Raw genomic sequence first — 14,449 nt, forward strand, 5'->3', positions numbered from 1 at the left:
ATCATTTTGATAGTAAGATGAAAAACCTAGACTGCATAGAGATATACGGTTTCTAAGACTGATTCTAAGCTGAGTCTTTCGAGCAGATGGCCCTCTTCTTTGTGTCTGTGCTATAAAGGTGAAAAGCTGAAGCAGACGGTGAGACCCTGCTCTTGCCTCATAAAGCATTTTCTGCTTTGTTTCTGGCTGGAGATAAACAACGTTTAGTTAACTAATAACCAGAGGTCAGATGAAAATAAAAAAAGGAGATAAGGATAAAAAATGATAAAAATAATTTACAATTTTGATACCATCATCCTCGCTGTGTTTCAATATAGCACATTAGAAATACTAACATACCTTAAAGATTAAGATTTACCCCAGCCATTTCCCAGCGAATGCTTTCAAGTTTAAAGCGTGACATTTTTCCCCCAGTGATTTCCTTTTTCTCTTTTAATCTCAGAAATTTCCTAATTACACCATAAAAAGTGATTTTGGAAATTGCAGGTTATTGAGGCAAATGTGCCTTTTGCCCAAATTTTTCACATAATTACTTTAATTCTTCACTTGGCTTTTTTAAATTAAAAAAATAATAATAATCCCAGCATAACAGTATTTTAGGTTATGTTTCTTTGAGGGGGAGGGGGAAGCCTTGAAGTTTTGGAATATTATTTAACTAACATCCCATTATTTAACTACTTTTTGTTAAAGTAGTAGAATTTACCAGGATTTAAATGCACAGTAGTTATGAATTAGACTTACCAAAGACACAAGATTGTAATTAGGTTACACTGTTGTTGCAAATAACCAGATTTCGCCCCGTCAAAATTCAAGTAGAGGTAATTCCATCTCATATACTAATCATATCAATTTACTCTTGTTTCTAAAATTTTCACATGAATGCATTGTGGTTTTTTGTTTGTTTGTTTTCTTTTTCTTTTCTTTTTTGTGTGTGTGTGTGTGTGTGTGTGTGTGTGTGTGTGTTCATTTGTTAATTTCCATAATGTAAGTCTCTGTGTCTTTAGAGCAGGAATCAAGCTATCTTATATAATAAATAGCTAATAATAGACTGAACTGCAGAATGACCATCCTAAAGACCTTCCAGATGAAGCCAGGGCTTTGAGGGTGGAGGCAGCTGGGGCTTCAAGGGCCAAGCCCCTTGCATGAATTTCGTGCATCAGGCCTTTAGTTAATATAAATGGTATAACAGTAAGATTTCTTGCATTCCAGGTCACAGAGTCTCTGTTGCAACTACTCATCTTTGTTTTTGTACCACAAAAGCAGTCACAGACCATCCATAAAAGAATGAGTGAGAATATAGTCTAATAAAACTTTATTTACAAAAACAGACAGCAGGCTGGATTTGACCCATAGGTCATAGTTGACATAAAACTACCTTATTTTATGTGAATTTCAAGGGTAGGAACAAGGATTTATGCAATTTTGATTTTTTAAATCTCTATTGCTTATAGAGTATGTGGACCCTAGTACTTTATGGGCAGGATAAAATTATTAATCTGTGTATTTATATAAAAGATTTTATTCCATCTGAAGTAACTTGAATGCCAAATATTATGTATGTTCTATTGAATATGAATATAATTTCAAATAACACTATTTTATTTTATACTCAAATACATTTTTCCAAATTTAAATAATTATGTTTTATTTATTTATTTCTACTAATGTTTTGGGTGGTGCAGTAAAAGGGAAGAGACCTTTTTCAGTGAAAACTCAATTTTGAAACAGCTAAGCTGTGAAACTCCTCATCCAAGCCACATGAATGATTATATCTTTATTTGGAAAGCTGGATGTTTTAGAGTGTGATATTACAAATATACACTAATATTTGACTCTTCTTTATTTCTGGTATCAGAAAGCTGACAAACTCCTACCTACTTGAAGTTAGGTATAACTACATACCAAGCACTGTCCAATAAAATATATACTGCTAGAGGGAATAATAATAATTTCTAACATATATATTTTAAATTTTTTAATAAATATTTTATTGACTTTTGGACAGAAAGGAAAGAAGAGGGAGAGAAACAAGAAACATTGATGTGAGACTGTAACATCTAAAGGCTGCCTCCCACATGCCCCTTACCAGGAATCAAACCAGCAAGCTTTTGGTACACTGGACAATAGCCAACCAACTGAGCCACACCAACCAGAGCTGAATATATATATATATCCTATATAATAAAGAGGTAATGTGCAAATTAATCCTCATACTGTAATGCCATCACAAGATAGTTTCATACACAGCAGGGGTGGGGCTGGCTGTCAGCGTGCCTGCTGCTGCAGTTCCCACAGTCCTGTGAGTGACAGGAGGCCTGGTGGCCACTTTATGTGCTTGCTTGCTGCTGGAGTTCCTTCAGCCCCACTGGGGGGCAGGTCCCCGCTGCTTCTCTGGGCAGCTTCCACTAGACGAGTGACCAGGCTCGCAGGGGAGGCCAGTTGGGACCATCAGGCTGTCAGAGGAGGGCAGTCGGGGTTGACTGGGCAGCACGGGAGCAGTTAGGCATCAATCAGGCCAATAGGAGAGCAGTTAGGGGGTGATCAGGCTGGCAGGCAGAAGCAGTTAGGGGCAATTAGGCAAGGCAGGAAGGTGAACAGTTAGGAGCCAGCAGTCCAGAATTGTGAGAGGGATTCCGGATTGGAATTGGAGAGGGTACAGGCTGAGCTGAGGTTCACCCCCCAGTGCACAAATTTCATATACTGGGACTCTAGTATTCCATTGTTCAAGAGTAGGCCTTCCTTCCCCTGGTTGCCAGCACTGGCTTTACCTCTAGGACCTGCAACCAGGGCTTCCCTTACAGCTCAGGCTTCATCTGGAAGGATGTACAGTCTAATTAGCAAATTATGCTTTTATTTTTATAGATATTTACATGCCAAACACTATTAAAACAAATTACAAATCTTATCTCTTTATTCATCTAAACACACACAAAAAAATGAAAATCCTGGCTAACACCTAACATACCACGTGAAAATTCCTTTTAACAATGCTTTAGACCACATGTGTCAAACACAAGGCCCATGGGCCAAATCCGTCCCGCCAGGCCTTGCAATGTGGCCCGCACTGCGCTGTCATCACTGCACTCCGCTGCATTTCCATCACAATGACAGTTTATGACTGTTCAGTAAACCATTCGGCCCGCGATTTAGGCTGGATTTTAGATTTTGGCCCCTTCTCTGATTGAGTTCGACACCCCTACTTTAGACTATGTTTAAATAATAATAATGAACAGCTGTGTAGTGCTTACAGCGACTACTCCCTCTTTTATGAGCCCTTTATATATACTAATTAATTATTCTATCACAAAAACCTGTGAGATAAATACTATTATTGAATCAATTTTACAGAAGAAATGGCTGAACCACAAATTCTCCAGGCACATAATTAATAAGTTGTAAGGTCAGGCTTGAACAGAAGAGCTTCATTGTACAACCCACACTTCTGACCAGTAAAACATGTTTCCTATGTTGATATGTTGTTACAAATTTTCTGTCTTCACTATAGAAATTTATAATAAAAAACTTTATTGTGAATTATTTTTTGGCATAGGCAGTCATTTATTTAAAAAATTTTTAAATTAAATTATTATCTGTGTACATATACCATTGTCCCCCCCTCCCATTCATGCCCTCCCTCCCCATAGTTTTGTGTCCATTGGTTGTACTTATATGCATGTATACAAGTCCTTTGATTGATCTCTTATCTACCACAGATCTCCCTACCCTCCCCGCTACAATTTGACAATCTGCTTGTTGCTTTACTGTCTCTATATCCATCTTTTGGTTCATCAGTTTATAATGTTCTTTATTATCCATAAATGAGTGAGGTTATGTGGTATTTCTCTTTCATTGACTGGCTTATTTCACTCAGCATGATATTCTCCAATTCCATCCAGGTTGCTGCAAATGATGAGAATGTCTTCTTTTTTATGGCAGCATAATATTCCATTGTGTAGATGTATCATAGTTTTTGGATCCAATCATCTGCTGATGGGCATCTAGGCTGTTTCCAAATCCTAGCTATTGTAAATTGTGCTGCTATGAACATAGGGGTGCATATATCCTTTCTGATTGGTGTTTCTAGTTTCTTGGGATATATTCCTAGGAGTGGGATTACTGGGTCAAATGAGAGTTCCATTTCCAGTTTTTTGAGGAAGCTTCATACTGTTCTCCACAGTGGTTGCACCAGTCTACATTCCCACCAGCAGTGCACAAGGGTTCCTTTTTCTCTGCAACCTCGCCAACACTTGTCGTTTGTTGATTTGTTGATGTTGGCCATTCTGACAGGTGTGAGATGGTACCGCATTGTTGTTTTGATTTGCATCTCTGGGATAATTAGTGACTTTGAGCATGTTTTCATGTGCCTCTTGGCCTTCCTTCTGTCTTCTTTTGAAAATATTCTATTTAGGTCCATTGCCCATTTTTTAATTGGATCATTAATTTTCCTTTTATTTAGTTGTATAAGCTGTCTGTTCATGTTGGAGATTAAACCTTTATCAGTGATAACATTTGCAAATATGTTCTCCCATACAGTGGGCTTTCTTGTTGTTTTGTTGATAGTTTCTTTTGCTGTAAAAAGCTTTTTATTTTGATGTAGTCTCATTCGTTTATTTTCTCTTTAGCTTCCATTGCCCTAAAGGCAGTATCAGTGAAGAAGTTCTTTTGGCATATGTCTGAGATTTTGCTGCCTGTGGATGTCTCTAGTATTTTTATGGTTTCTCATGTTATGTTTAAGTTCTGTATCCATTTTGAGTTTATTTTTGTGTATGGTGTAAGTTGGTGGTCTAGTAAAATAAAATAAAAAAAATATAGAAATAAATATAGAAATGAAGACCCAAAGATTCAATTTGAGGTAGACATTTATATACTGAATTGGAGAGTAGGTAGTAAATTCTGCAAGCATAACAAAAGAAAAGTCTAGGGCAGAAAATGTTGAGAAAGTAATTAGGAAAACAAGGGTTAGACTAACAAGCTTGTTTGTACATATTTTGCTAAGCTTTGACTTTTCATCTTTAGTGGTAAGAATGGAACTTAGCCCTAACTGGACTGGCTCAGTGGATAGAGCGGCAGACTGCTGACTGAAGGATCCAGGGTTCAATTCTAGTCAGAGGCATGTACCTTGGTTGCAGGCACATCCTCAAAAGGGGGTGTGCAGGAGGCATCTGATGGTTCTCTCTCATCGATGTTTCTGTCTCTCTCTCTCTCCCTTCCTCTCTGTAAAAAAAATCAATAAAATGCATTTAAAAACAAAACACCATTATTGTACTTTTTTACTATTTGACATTAAAATGTTAAAAATTAACCCACAGTAACAAAAAATATTTTGAAAAAGCGAATGTAATATTTGTTATTCTGGAAATATTTTGATTAACATAATATTGAAAATAAATTGTGTTCTGCAATGAGAATTAGGCATATATAGAATACTTTATCTCTAAGATGGAATAGTATGAAACCATTAAAAATGCTGTAGTGAAGACTATTGTCATGAGACAACCATGGGACTTTCTGCTAAGTCACCAATTCTCTCTAGGACTCACAATTATATCCTTCACATGATAATCAGAGTAATACTTACTTTATAGAGTTGGTGGAAGCATCAAATACTTACAATTACTTACAACTTCAAAGGCAAATGAAATGAATATGTTAATAATAGTTTTGTTTTGTTTTTTTAAAGCATCAGGACATGCAAATTAGTGAAGTACAATAAGCCAATGAACCATGCAACCTTAGCCAAGGCATGCTTCCCCTCTGGACTTTAATTTCCTCACCTGTGTAATGGTGTGTTCATATCAGACAGTTCCCAAGGTTACTCCTAGGTCTATGGTTTTATGGCTTCTGCAATTTTAATTTGATATCATTAAACTGTGAGAGAGAAAAAACAACAACAACACTCACCTTGACATTTTGTTTCAGGAAAAACATATCTATAAAAATTTTATATAAAATTCCAAAAGATCAAAATTACCAATCATGTATTTGCTTATTATATTTCTAGAAACTACAAAAAGAAAAAAGAAAAATTCAAATTAGTGGAAAATATGTTATGGTATATAAGATCTTTGTTTTGTTATTCAAATTTTCTTTAGTAGGAATGTGTGATGTGCATAGTAAGGGAGAAACTTTTTTAAAGGTATTTGAGTTGAGAGTCAATAGACCTGGTTTCCAGTTCAAGTTTTGCTATTCAAAATATTGAGCTTTGGATAATTCATATAATCACTTTGAGCCTAATTTTTTGAATCTGAAGTTATGGTAATTTTGTAATGTGGCAAGTTGATGACACTGGACTAGTTCCTAAAATCCATTTCCTTGTTTGTTCTCAGCTTTGACAGGTTCCTGAGTTGGGGAGAGTCACAGTAAAGCAGCTGCCATATTGTTCTCATGCTCAGTGGGTTGGTGCAAGCTACCAGGCAGCTCATATATATACTTAGGTGTTGGATCAACTTGTTGGCATGAGACAGTTGTCAGTCCTGATGTTCCCCTTTCTTCTCTCAGATCTTTATTTAGCTTCTTTACATTCTGGGCTGGATGTGTGTTTACCTCTGTGTGATAAAGGACACCAACTCTCCAGCAGGACACCATTCTTCTTGTTGTGACTTGAGATGATAAAATGCCAACTTAATGAGATGAAGTGAGATGGACGAGACACCATTGAGTAAAAATGAGTGGTAGCTGAACACATGCACTGCGACCCTTTGAGTAGATCTGGTAACCAAGATGGCTCCTACATGACTAACCAACTGGGAGCATTTGCAACCTAGAGATATTGGACAAAGGAACGAGTCACGTTCTGGCCATTTTATTTTTTTAAGTAAAATGCATTTACCAACTAAGGCAAGTATTTCAAGAATTATGTTTAGCAACTTTATAGTGAAAGTTGTTAGAAAGTTTTGAAAATGGTAACTGACACAGGGAATATTTAGATAGGATCATTCTTGTAAAAGCTTTGTGAAATTTTCCTTTTTTATACTTTCAGATTCAAGGCCAAGAGCAGTGGTTAGCATATCAATACGGACAAGAGTCAAAGTGATAAAAACATTGTGACTTTATTTTTAAAATCCTTGCATTCACATTAATATACTAACACTTTAAATAAATTATTTCTTGTTTTGCCAGGTGAAATCAGTTGGAGAATATTATAGGTAGGACTAGAGTTTTGGATTAATTGTTTGATGATAATAAATACATGACAATATTGATGAAATATAAGTAGAAAAGTTTAATAGCCTTTAAATATGGGCCATATACATACATTTTTATCATTGAAATCTCACAGGGAACCTCTAAGCCCTACTGTTGTCTCCCTATTCTAAGGGAGAACATCAAGGAATCACAGGAACCATGTTAAGAGCTACCATATATTACTTCTTTATGTCATGTTAATAAGCAATATTTGGAACAATGGGTAGCAGATGCTTTCATCCCCATCTCCTTGTCTTGGAACATTCTTTGGAGCCAGGGCACACTCAGAAGGAATGAAATTGACTGATAATTAGCATCTTTCACTCCTCCACACACAACAGCTTTTCTCAAGCAGCATCTTAGGTCCTCATTGTTCATGTGGAATAACTTAGAAGGCCCTGTTCAGTACAATAGGGCTAAGCTCCAGCTACCCCCAATCACATTTTCTAGATAATGCAAACTTTATTGGCTATCTTCCTCTCACTGTTTCACTTCACTTGTCCCCTACCAGAGTTTCCTACAATTACATAAGGTACATTTTGTGTGTTAGAACTCTTGTTTCAGATTGCGTGTCTGGTGAAACATCAAATCAGACATCAATGTTGTATTTAATCCTTACACAATTTGGAGGAGTCGATATGTCAATTTATTCAAAGTAAAAATGAGGCTTAAAGAAGTTAAATAATTGTATTCAAGTTGGCACAGATGTTAGAAGCGAGAGCCTGGTTCACCTCTGCTGTTTATTTTTCTTTACAAAGGTTAAGCTAATAAATATGATCTGGCCCACCCCTCCCCCCTTACAGTCAATGGATTGAGGCTCTATATATAAAATAGGGTAAGTAAATCACCATTACTAGTTAAAAATGATTTTGTAAAACAGCCTAGATACATTGTGCTAATTTCAAAAACAAAGAGAAGCAGACGGTAGTTCATAAAGTCAATATGTATTTGCTGAATTTGTGACTATTAATAACAGCTAATGAGCATTCTTCATAGAATAAATTATCTTTTACTTTCATTTTCTGACACAAATATCAGGCAACAAAGATATTTCTCCTTAAATATTATGGAACACCGGTATATCTTCTCTTATCAAAACATGTGCTCCTGATCAACAAAGGACAAGTGCTAGTAAGGATGTGGAGAAAAAGGAACACTTGTGCACTGCTAGTGGTAATGTAGACTGGTGTAGCCACTGTGGAGAACAGTATGGAGTTTCTAAAAAAACTGAAAATGGAACTCCCATTTGACTCAATAATCTCACTCCTAGGAATATATCCTAAGAAACTGGATACATAAATAAGAAAGAATATATGCACCCCTATGTTCATAGCAGCACAATTTACAATAGCTAGGATTTGGAAACAGCCTAGATGCCAGTCAGCAGATGACTGAATCAAAAAACCATGGTACATCTACACAATAGAATACTATGCTGCCATTAAAAAGAAGGAATTCTTTTGCAGCATCCTGGATGGAATTGGAGAACATTGTGCTAAGTGAAACAAGCCAGTCAATGAAAGAAATATACCACATAATCTCACTCATTTATGGATAATAAAGAAAATTATAAACTATTAAACAAAAGATAGATACAAAGACAGTAAAGCATCAAACAAAATGTCAAATTACAGTGGGAAGGTTAGGGAGAGGTGTGGGAAATAACAGATCAACTGAAAGACTTGTGTGCATGCATATAGGCATAACCAATGGATGCAAAACTCTGGGGGCGGTGAGGGCATGTATGGGAGTTGGATGGGGGGCAATGGTAAGATATGTACACATATAATAGCTTAATGAAAAAAAATGAAAAAAATGTGCTTCTGATAAAATTGAAGAATATAATTCATTTTCTGTAGAATGGAATATATTTCAAGCCAAAGCAGTATGGGTGAAATAGAAAATGTTTAACCTGAAAGAGAGATAGAACCCTTAATATCACTTCATAGTATTTCCACTAAGATGAAGCTCAGAATTCCAGAGATCAGCTTCTCCATTCCCTCCTTGTAATTCAATTAAATATCTTAAAAATAATAAACAAAAACATAGTTACTCTTAAATAGCAACAAAATGTTTACTTTCTACCAAAGTTAACTTCAAAAAATATTTTTTATAAAAGTATAACTTATCAAGTGGACCCAAAATTTAGAACCCCAATCTCTAAATTGAAAAGCTATTTCCTCAAATTGCACTATTATTTAAAATAGACTCATTGATTTCTTATGTGTTTATTTCTAAGTGCATAGGATGACTTATGCTTTTTACACATTTTTGTCAATGTTACCAAATTAATTATATTGACAACTCAAACAGTATAACTAAAAAAAAAAAAAAAAAAAAAGAATTGCAAATAAGCTGATTTTAAATGTTGAGGTTGATTTTAATGACTGCTGATGGTGTGAAGATTCTTTGCAAGTTCCATTGAACGGTACTTACAATTTGTTTCTTTTTGTCTGAACATTTCTTTGTTCAATATTTTTTTCAGTTCCTTTCTTAATGTTCTTTTATAAATATTCTTTAAAAAAAAAGCAATAGCAAATACATATCGTACTTATAAAAATATATTTTATCTTCTTTAATAGCTTTTACACTATATCTCTTGTTTTAGTTTTTGACTGTTGTGGCATGCATCCTTAATGTAGCACAAGTAATTTTATATCACTTCACATCCTATACTAGTATAATAAAAAGCTAATATGCAAATAGACTGAAAATTGGAACAACCAAACAACTGGTCACTGTGATGTGCACTGACCACTAGGTGGCATGTGTGAAACATGCCAGACTTTGGCTATGACGGGATGGTGAAGCAGGTGAGTAGGGATGCTAGACCAAGGCGGGGTGTCGGTCACTGTCATTGGGGCACACCTCTGATGGTTACTTAAAATACTTTGCTGTGATCCTGCTCAGAGCTTGCACCCATTGCCAATGCTGTCCCTGCTTGCACCCACAGCTGGCACCAGAGCCACTGCTCGCACCCACTGTCAGTGCTTAGTGCCAGTCCCAATCACTTGGCACCATGAGCAGGTGATAGCCCCTGAGGGCTTCTCCAACTACTCCTGCTCCTGAGGGGCATTCGGGGCAGTAGCTGCTGCTTGCACCAGCTGCTGGTGCCAGCCCCAATCACTCCATGCCGTCAGCTGGTGCAAGTGGGACCAACACCGTCAGCACATGGAAGTGAAAGGAGTGGTGCTGCTGATACACAGGAGCCTTCGGGGCAGGGGGCTGCAGTGGGAGGGGCCATGCAGGGGCACAGAGGATGGGCCGAAACTTGTCCCTGTGCTTCCTGCAGCTTGGTAGCTGACAGTTCCTTTCAAGGGACATGAATTTGTGCACTGGGCCCCTAGTATAATATAACAGCATTGCACTAACTTGTATTTCCTCCTTCCAGGCATTTATACCATAATTTTTCACTTTGAATACATTATAAGTTCCAATCAAATTATTATTATTATTATTATTATTATTATTATTATTGCTTTAGTTAACTAAAATATAAGCAAAGACCCTCTTTTAAAAAATATATTTCATTGATTTTTTTTTTTACAGATAGGAAGAGAGAGGGATAAAGAGTTAGAAACATTGGTCAACCACCTCCTGCACACTTCCTACTGGGGATATGCCTGCAATCAAAGTACATGCCCTTGGCCAGAATCGAACCTGGGACCCTTGAGTCCACAGGCCAATACTCTATCCACTGAGCCAAACCTGTCATGGCAGCAAAGACCCTCTTATATTTCTTTCAATAGTCATTCTTTTGTGTGGATTTAAATTTACATATGATATGATTTCTAACTGCAGTAAATAATTTAATATTATAATTCAGATAAGCTAAAGATCATTCTTTGAGCTTTTTGTGTCTGTAAAAAAGATCTTCAGTTTACCTTTTTTTTTTGGAAAATATATTTCTCCTGCATATAGAAGTTTAAATTGCATGGGGTTATTGGTGTGTGTGTGTGTGTGTGTGTGTGTGTGTGTGTGTGTGTTGGGCCTTTAAAAATGTTGGTCCACTACCTCCTAGCTTTGTATAGAAGTATATTGTCATTATTATTTTCATTCATCTCTATAAAATTTCTCTGCTACTTTAAAAAAATTTTATGTATCTTTGATATTAATCATTGGTATCGTTTTCTTCATGTTTATTATGCTTAAAATTTATTGAACTTCTTTGACCTATGGGTTTATTGTTTTCAACAAACATGAAAAATTTTAAGCCATTATTTTTCAAATATTTTTTTCTACTTCACCAAGCATACTGAACTCCAATTATATGTACTTAACAATCCTTGAAGATGTCCCACAGTTTACTGATACTCTCTTTCACTTTTCTCCCCCAGCATTTCCTCCTCCGTGTTTAATTTTGGAATATTTCTATTGATACTTCCTCAACTTCATAAATCTTTTCTTTTGTAGTATAAACCTATTAAAGTCTCACAATGATTTTTTTTAACCTTAGCCACAGTATAAATTGAATTTAGATTTACATCTTCTAGACTTTGTTCTGCCTTCTTGATTTTATGAAAAACATTTTAATAACTTTTTATATCTTAGTCTATTATGTTTATCATATGTTTTATTTTTGTGTCTGTTTCAATTGATTTATTTCTCTCCCATTATGTATTATGTTTTTCAACATCATTGCATGCCTGATAATTTGTACATGGATCACATATTGAATTTTGCCTTGTTGGGTGCTGGATATTTTTGTATTGCTATAAAGTAACATTACTGAGTTTGTTTTTTGGATACAGTTAAGTTTCCTAGAGTTTGATGTTTAGAGGTGATTCCTCCAAACTTTGGGACATTTGTTAACTAGAGGTGATTCCTCCAAACTTTGGGACATTTGTCCATTTCTAGAGACATTTTGAGGGGTGGCTTACTACTGGATTCTAAGATGATAGATGCCAGAGATGCTGCTAAACACCTTACAAAAAAAGCACTATGCATCCCAGCAAGAACTATATGGCTTCAAATATCAAAGGAGGCACTGATGAGAAACCATGGTTGAGAGGCTTGCTCTTAAGAGTTCTTACAAGGGATCAGAGCAAACATAATTCTAGGCCTAAGTTTGTTCTATAAATGAGAAAATGTCCGTAGGAGTATTATATCTAATATCCCTAAATTATCAGGGTTTCCAAGTAAGGCTGACAGAAACAGGTAATTCTTGCCTGGTGTGAGCTTCAGGGATTGTTCTTCAGTTCTATTATTGTGGCTTTCCCCCACAGCCTTACAGTGTTTTTTCATACAACTGCTCTGAAAGTATTGGGTCGGCAAGTAAGTAATTGCGGGTTTCACACATATATGGCTTCAGTTGAATTTTTAGGTTTGCAGACGTAGTAAAAATGTAAAACACATTTTGTTATTTGATAGTTGGCTATTCAGCTGTTAATCAGTAAAAAAAGTTTTTTGATCTGTTTTGTAGTTTTCGTTTGGCGTTCGTTGAAAAATGGAAAATCAAAAGGAACATTTTCGTCATATTTTGATTTTTTATTTCCACAAAGGGAAAAACGCATCGCAAGCTCATAAAAAGTTATGTGCTGTTTATGGTGACGAAGCCTTAAAAGAACGGCAGTGTCAAAATTGGTTTGCCAAATTTCGTTCTGGTGATTTTTCACTCAAAGATGAAAAACGCTCTGGTTGTCCAGTTGAAGTTGATGACGCCCTAATCAAAGCAATAATCAATTCGGACTGTCACAGTACAACACGTGAGATTGCAGAGAAGCTTCATGTATCACATACATGCATTGAAAATCACTTAAAACAACTTGGCTATGTTCACAAACTCGATACATGGGTTCCTCACGAACTGAAAGAATCACAGTTAACGCAACACATTAGCAGCTGCGATTTGCTAAAGAAACGTAATGAAAATGATCCATTTTTAAAACGACTGATAACTGGCGATGAAAAATGGGTTGTTTACAACAATATCAAGCGGAAAAGATCGTGGAGCAGGCCAGGTGAACCAACTCAAACAACATCAAAAGCTGATATTCATCAAAAGAAGGTTTTGTTATCAGTTTGGTGGGATTACAAAGGAATTGTCTACTTTGAACTCTTACCACCCAACCGAACGATCAATTTTGATGTCTACATTGAACAACTAATGAAATTAAACAATGCAGTTGAAGAAAAGCGGCCCAAATTGACAAATCGAAAAGGTGTTGTATTCCATCATGACAATGCAAGGCCACACACATCTTTGGTCACTCGGCAAAAATTAATGGAGCTTGGTTGGGATGTTTTGCCACATCCACCATATAGTCCTGACCTTGCACCATCTGATTACTTTTTGTTTCGATCTTTACAAAACTTCTTGAATGGTAAAAATTTCAATAATGATGATGATGTCAAATCGTACCTGATTCAGTTTTTTGCTAATAAAAACCAGAAGTTTTTTGAACGTGGGATTATGATGCTGCCTGAAAGATGGCAAAAGGTCATTGATCAAAATGGGCAATACATTACAGAATAAAGTTATTTAGTTCCATGAAAAAATTGTCTTTGATTTTCTTTAAAAAATCCGCAATTACTTACTTGCCGACCCAATATTTAGCTGGAGATTCAAGAGGGCCTCTCTTTTGGTTTCCAGAGCTCTCCCTTATATTGTGGTTGTCTCCTCTCTGCTATTCTTTCTGGTCAACTGTTACCTCCTTGGCCTCAGGGTCTCCCAGTTCCAGTATCTCCACTCTGGGAGGTCTTTGTGCTCCACTCAGCCCTCCTTTAGCTGAGGTTTGGAAATTCTTCCAGGCAGTAAGCTGGGGCCATGCAAGCTCACATTGTTTGCCCTCTTTCAGAGGCCACAGCTTTGTAGGGATAGCTTGCTGATTTCTGAAAAGCATAGTCTTATATATTTTGTCAGACATTTTTAGTTGTATAAGCACAAGGATTATTTTGGTTTCTGATATTCAATCTTGATTAGAAGTCTCTGTGTTTGATTTTAGAAGAAGTGATATTTGAAATTAAGCAATAAACATAATTTTCTTTGGGAAATTGGATTAGGACCATAATTTTAATGATTTTTTTTCCCTGAAGATGAGCACATGATATATTTAAGAAGAAATCTTTCCAATTCATAAATGTTGTGCTATTCAGACTGATATATGTTTTCCATGAAATTAATTTCAATGTTAATATGTCTCTGGTACACAGATTTTAATAGCACTTTTAATTCTCCAAAAGTATTTGAGTTTTATGTATATAGTAAGTGTCAACCTATGAATTTACACACAGAAAAGACAAATTTGGCTGTTTTATTAAACAC

The sequence above is a fragment of the Pipistrellus kuhlii genome, unplaced genomic scaffold (genome assembly GCF_014108245.1).
Source record: "Pipistrellus kuhlii isolate mPipKuh1 unplaced genomic scaffold, mPipKuh1.p scaffold_m20_p_3, whole genome shotgun sequence".
Lineage (NCBI taxonomy): Eukaryota > Metazoa > Chordata > Mammalia > Chiroptera > Vespertilionidae > Pipistrellus > Pipistrellus kuhlii.